This window comes from Rhinolophus sinicus, chromosome 3 (genome assembly GCF_057876585.1).
Source record: "Rhinolophus sinicus isolate RSI-liver-muscle chromosome 3, RSI-T2T, whole genome shotgun sequence".
Taxonomy (NCBI): Eukaryota; Metazoa; Chordata; class Mammalia; order Chiroptera; family Rhinolophidae; genus Rhinolophus; species Rhinolophus sinicus.
In genome coordinates, this window is record NC_142503.1 from 16,956,893 (window position 1) to 16,963,869 (window position 6,977).

The 6,977-nt window shown below is 36.8% G+C and overlaps 1 pseudogene; it reads left to right on the forward strand.

The window, feature by feature from the left end:
• The first annotated feature begins 296 nt into the window (after nucleotides 1-296).
• On the forward strand, nucleotides 297-2,222 carry LOC109456633 (heat shock cognate 71 kDa protein-like; annotated as a pseudogene).
• The last annotated feature ends 4,755 nt before the right edge of the window (nucleotides 2,223-6,977 follow it).

Here is a 6,977-nt window from a genome sequence, read left to right on the forward strand (position 1 = left end):
GGAAATGCAAATCAAATCCACAATGTGATATTATTGCACACCTGTTAGAATAGTTATTATCAAAAATACAAGAGATAACAAGCACTTATGAGCATGTGGAGGAAAGGATCCCTTGTACACTGTTGGTGGGAATGCAAATTGTACACTGTTGGTGGGTATGCAAATTGGTACAGCCACTATGAAAAAAAGTATGGAAGGTCCTCAAGAAATTAAAAACAGAACTACCAGCTCATTGAATGCAGGGGCAGCTGTCAGGATCTCTCTTCTTTGAAATCCTCACATACACTCAAGCAACCATGTGTAAGGGACCTGCAGTTGGCATTGATCTTGGCCCCACCTACTCTTGTGTGGGTGTCTTCCAGCACAGAAAAGTAGAAATAATTGCCAATGATCAGGGAAACCAAACTACCCCACATTATATAGCCTTTATTGATATCGAACGATTGATTGGTGATACTGCAAAGAATCAAGTTGCAATGAACCCAATCAACATGGGTTTTGATGCCAAAAGCCTGATCAGACATAGATTTGATGATGCTGTTGTTCAATCTGATGTGAAGCCCTTCAATCTGATGTGATTGGCCCTTCATGGTGGTCAATGATACTGGCAGGCCCAAGGTCCAAGTAGAATACGAGAGACAGACAAAAAGTTTCTCTCCAGAGAAAGTGTCACCTATGGTTTTGACCAAGATGAAGGAAATTGCAGCAGCCTACCTTGGGAAGACTATTATTCAATGCTGTCATCACAGTACCTGCTTAATTCCTTGACTTTCATCATTAGGTTACCAAAGATGCCAGAACCACTGCTGGTCTCAGTGTACTTTGTATCATTAGTGAGTCAATTGCTGCTGCTGTTGCTTAATGGCTTCAATAAAAAGGTTGGAGCTGAAAGAAATGTGCTGATCTTTGACTTGGGGGTGACACTTTAGATGTGTCAATTCTCAATTGGAGATGGAATCTCAGGTCAAATCTACATCTGGGGACCCCACTTAGGTGGAAAAGACTTTGAAAATCAAATGGTCAACCATTTTATTGCAGAGTTCAAGTGCAAGCATAAGAAGGACATCAGCGAGTACAAGAGGGCTGTCCGTCACCTCCGTACTGCTTGTGAATGCGCTAAGCATACTCTCTTCCAGCATCCAGGCCAGTACTGAGATTGATTTGCTCTATGAAGGAATCGACATCTATATCACTGTCACCCGTGTCTGATTTGAAGAACTGAATGGTGACCTTTTCCATGGCACCCTGGGCACAGTAGAGAAAGCCCTCCAGGATGCCAAGCTCTACAAGTCCCAGGTCCATGATATTGTCCTCGTTGGTGGTTCTACCCATAACCCCAAGGTTCAGAAACTCCTATGGACTTCTTCAATGGAAAAGAGTTGAATAAGAGCATCAACCCTGATGATGCTGTTGCTTAAGGTGCAGCCTTCCAGATAGCCATTCTATCTGGAGACAAATATGAAAATATCCCAGATTTGTTGCTGTTGGCTGTCACTCCTCTTTCCCTTGGCATTGAAAATGATGGTGGAGTCATGACTGTCTTCAACGAGCGCAATACTACCATCCCGACCCAGCAGACACAGACCTTCACTACCTATGCTGACAAAAAAACTGGTGTGCTCATTCTGGTTTATGAAGGCCATGGACAAGGATAACAATTTGCTTGGAAAGTTTGAACTTGCAGGCATACCTCCTGCACCTCGTGGAGTTCCTCAGATTGAAGTCACTGTTGATATTGATGCCAGTGGCATCCTCAATGTCTCTGCTGTGGATAAGAGTACAGGAAAAGAGAAGAAGATCACCATCACTAATGACAAGGGTCGTCAGAGCATGGAGGACATTGAATGCATGGTCCAGGAAGCTGAGAAGTACAAAACTGGAGATGAGAAACAGAGGGACAAAAATTCACTTGAATCCTGTGCTTTCAACAAGAAAAAAACTACTGAAGATGAAAAACTTCAAGGCAAGATCAATGATGAGGACAGACAGAAGATTCCTGACAAGTTCAGGGAAATCATCAACTGGCTTAATGAGAATCAGACTGCAGAGAAGGAAGAATTTGAACATCAGCAAAAAGAGCTGGAAAAAGTCTGCAACCCCATCATTACCAAGCTGTACCAGAGTGAGAGAGGCATGCCGGGAGGGATGCAGGGGCTCCTGATGGTGGACCCCCTACTTCTCATGGTGCTTCTTCTGGGCCCACCATTGAAGAGGTTGATTAAGCCAAACTTGAGCATAAATACAGCATTGTTCCCCACAGAATACAGAAGGACACAAATTTGTAGCAAATTCCATGGCACTTTTAAAATTGAGCTGTTGTATAGTAAATAATCAGACATTCTTGATACCTGAATAGGGAATATGTGCACAGGGAAAGAAAATAATGATGCACTTGATAAGCATTGTATTGTAAAGTAGAAAATGGGATATCTTAAAAAAATAAAAACTATTTAAAATTGGCAAAAACAACAACAAAAACAATAAAATGCTAAATGATCCTGCAATCCCATTTCTAGGTATATATACAAAGAAAATAAAAACAGGACATGGAAAAGATGTCTGTACTCCTATGTTTATTGCAGCATTATTCACAGTAGTCAAAATATGGAAATAATCTAAGTGCCCATCAATGAATGAAGGAATGGATAAAGAATATGTGAGATACATATGTGTGTGTGTATATATATATATATATATATGTATATATATATGTATATATATGTATATATGTATATATACATATATGTATATATACACACATATGTCATATATATAGGATATATATCTTATGTATGTCTCTTATATGTATCTGAGTATACACACACACACACACACACACACACACAAAGAGGGTGCCAAAAAGAGTATACACATTTTAAGAAAGAAAAACACTATTAAAATTGTAATACTCAATATATACTGATAAAAAGATGAATACAAATGACGTTTGACTTCTGCAATAATAAGAGGTACTCAAAGTGGTTACCATCAGCATCCAGAAACTTCTGATTATGGCAAACTACCGCTTGAGCAACGTTGGTCAAAGTGTCCACTTGTATGTATTTCCTTGGTAACCCCAGTGTATGTGTTTTCATATAAATGTATATGCATATATATATATATATATATATATATATATATATATATATACACACACACACACACACACATATATATCTGTGTGTGTATATATACATATATATATACACATATATATGTATATACGTATATATACACATATATGCATATAATGTCACAATATATGTATAGATACATCATGTACCATATATAATTACATATATATATATATATATATATATATATACACACACATATGTGTATATATTTATATATGACCACACTATATGATCACACGAAGTCTAACAAGGTCTGACTGCACCGAACAAGTTGAAACTTGTCACACACTGGTTACTAAGGTTTGACCCGCCGCTTCCTGTATTGACAATCCCTGCCTTTCCATTGGATGTCACTGACAGCAGCATTCACATATGTTTTGATCACAATGGAAAGGCTTCGTGTCACACATCACTTCTGGTACGGCAATTTCTGTCAAATAAAAACATCATGGTGTGTCCTCATCTACCTTATTCACTGGATCTGGCACCGTGCAACTTGTGTCTCTTCCCCAAAGTCAAATGCCCATGAAAGGTAAAAGTTTTGGATCCATTCAGGACATTGACTTTTGGAAAAATCTTTAATAATTAATGTCCATCATTATAGTAGCATACAGAGTATTTTTATAGAGCTAAAACCCCTCTGTGTTTGCCTATTCATTTCTCTACCCATACCCCAAACTTCTGGCAACCACTAATCTTTTTATTGTCTGCATAGTTTTGCCTTTTCCAGAATGTCATACGGTTATAATTATACAATAAATAACCTTTTTCTGATTGGCTTCTTTCATTTTGTATTATGTGTTTAAGATTTTTCACATCTTCTCATGCTTGATAACTGTTTTTAGTGCTTTAAAATATTTAATTGTCTGGATGTTTATTAGTTTATTTAGCCATTCATGCGCTGAAGGGCATTTTGGTTACTTCCAAGTTTTGCCAATTATGAATAAAGCTTCTATAAACAAATATGTGCAAGTTTCTACATGGACGTATTTTATATTCCCTAGGGTAAATACCAAGGACTGTGATTGATGGATCATATGGTATCAGTACATTTAGTTTTGTAAGAAACCACCAAAATACCTTCCAAAGTGATCGTATCATTGGGTATTACCACCAGTAATGCATGAGAGTACCTGTTGCTCCATATCATTGTCATTATTTGCTGTGCTTGTATTTCATATGTCAGTGTTTCAGATATTGACCATTTTCATAGGTGTGTGGTCATTCTCATTGTTGTCTATTGTGGTCTCAATGTAGTCATCTTATTTCCCTAATGACGTATGATATGGGTCTACTTTTCATATGCTTACTTGCCACCTGTATATCTATTAAGGTCTTTGACCAATATTTTAATCAGGTTTTTATTTTTCTTACTATGGAGTTTTAAGAGCTCTCTGTACATTTTGTATAGCATTCCTTTATCATGCCAGTTAGCCTTGCAAATACTTCTTTCAGTCTGTGGTTTGTATTCTCATTCTCTTGACATTGTCTTACACAGATCATAAGTTTTAAATTTTAATGAAGTCCAACTAATGAATTTTTTTCCATGAATTGTGTTTTGGCAATGTATATAAAAATTATTACCATACCGACAATCATCTCAGTTTCTTTTTCTTTTTTGTTATCTCCTAGGATATATATTTTTGGCATGCGAATATCCAGTTATTCCAGCATCATTTTCTCCATAGTATTGCCTTTGCTCCTTTGTCAAAAACAAAAACAAAAAAAATAATTGATTTTATTTATGTGGCTCTGTTTCTGGGCTATCTATTCTGTTCCATTGATTGAGTCCTCTTTTCCAATACCACTGTGTCTTAATTACTGTAGCTTTACAGTAAGTCTTGAAGTTGTGTGGCACCGGTCCTCCAACTTTTTTTTTCTCCTTTAATGTTAGTTTGGCTATTTTGGGTCTTTTAGCTCTCCATATAAACTTTAGAATCAGTTTGTTGATATCCACAATGTAACTTGCTGGGTCTTTGATTGCAAATGCTGGAGTATATAGAACAAATAGGGAAGAAGTGAATCTTTATGACATCGAGTCTTCTGATCCATGAACCTTGGCATCTATCTATCTGTTTACTTCTCCTTTGTACTAATAAGCATTTCTAGCAAGGTTGTAGGACACAAGGTTGTTATACAAGATCCAGTGCTTTCCTATATACCAATATGAACAAATGGAATTTCAAATAAAAAACACAATATTATTTATATCAGCACCCCCCAAAAAAATGAAAATTTTACAAAATATGTGTAAAGTTTATATGAGGGAAACTACAAAAATCTGGTGAATGAAATTAAAGAAGTAAATTAATGGGGGATATTCCATGTTGTCCTGTGGGGAGTTGGGGTATGGGAAACTGACATTAAAATTTGTTAATAGAGGGATATTCTGTACCACAGAAGAAACCTGAAATTATGATCTTGGACTTTTTGTACAGTGTCTACCAGGAGAGAATGAGAGTGACTTTTACAACTCTGGTGGGAGCATTTGGCTCTAGGGGAGTAAAGAAAGGTTTCAGTAAAGTGAACAAATGGTTCTGGTTCTGTTGTCATTAAAATGTGATTAAAAGGCTCTGGGGAAATACACGCTTATCATTCCTAAAGAATATTTGCCGTTCGACTTTTCTTACTCGGGTTGTCAGTTTTTCCTCAGAAAGCCCTGACCATATACAAATGTGGAAAAAAAAAAAAAAAAAAATCATGTAGCTTGGTTTCTTGATAGGCACATGTTTGAAATTTAAAATATTTTAACAAACTATGAGATGTGTATATATTTACAATCTAAACTTTAAAATATCACATTCAATGAGACATAATAAATTAATGTGCTATTAAATGCAATTATTTCTTAAATATTCCTTCTTCCCTGGATAACTCTGAAATTCATGAACCTTCCTCATTTTAGGTAAGGCTTAATTGAGAGAAACCAGTTATATGAAAGCTGAAATGCAAAGGTTTGTACAATAATTTTAGAATGATTTTTTCAAAGTAGTTTTCAAAGTAGGAAACTATAAATTATTTCATTATTTATGAATCCAGTGTAATACAAGGAGATATGATTTTTATGGCAAAATGTTTTACTCCAAATTTTAGAAACACCTTGAAAACTTCATTTTATTAGAAGGAAAAAAGTCAAAATAAAACTTTTTGACTCAGGCAGTTGGAGCTCCGTGCTCCTAACTCTGAAGGCTGCAGGTTCGATTCCCATATGGGCCAGTGGGCTCTCAACCACAAGGTTGCCGGTTCAACTCCTCGAGTCCCGAGTCCCACAAGGGATGGTGGGCTCCGTCCCCTGCAACTAAGATTGAACACGGCACCTTGAGCTGTGCTCCCGGATGGCTCAGTTGTTTGGAGCACGTCCACTCAACCACAAGGTTACTGGTTCCACTCCCACAAGGGATGGTGGGCTGTGCCCCCTGCAACTAGCAAAGGCAACTAGACCTGGAGCTGAGCTGCGCCCTCCACAACTAAGACTGAAAAAGGACAACTGGAGCTGAACAGCACCCTCCACAACTAAAATTGAAAGTACAACAACTTGACTTGGAAAAAAAAAAGTCCTGGAAGTACACACTGTTCCCCAATAAAATCCTGTTCCCCTCCCCTCCAAAAAAACTTTTTTCCCAAAATCTTTTTTATTCACTATTTTGAAAGGTAAAAATACCAAAACTTAGGAGAAGTGTGCAGGGTTTCTTTTGTCTTAATTTTGCTTTATGAAATTTAGCCTATAATCTATTTTTTAAAATAATCTTTATATTCTAGTTATTCAGATAAATATGTCACGCATTACATTGGCTGTCCCTGAGAAATCTTAAAAATAACAAGGCAGAATTCCTGTCAATT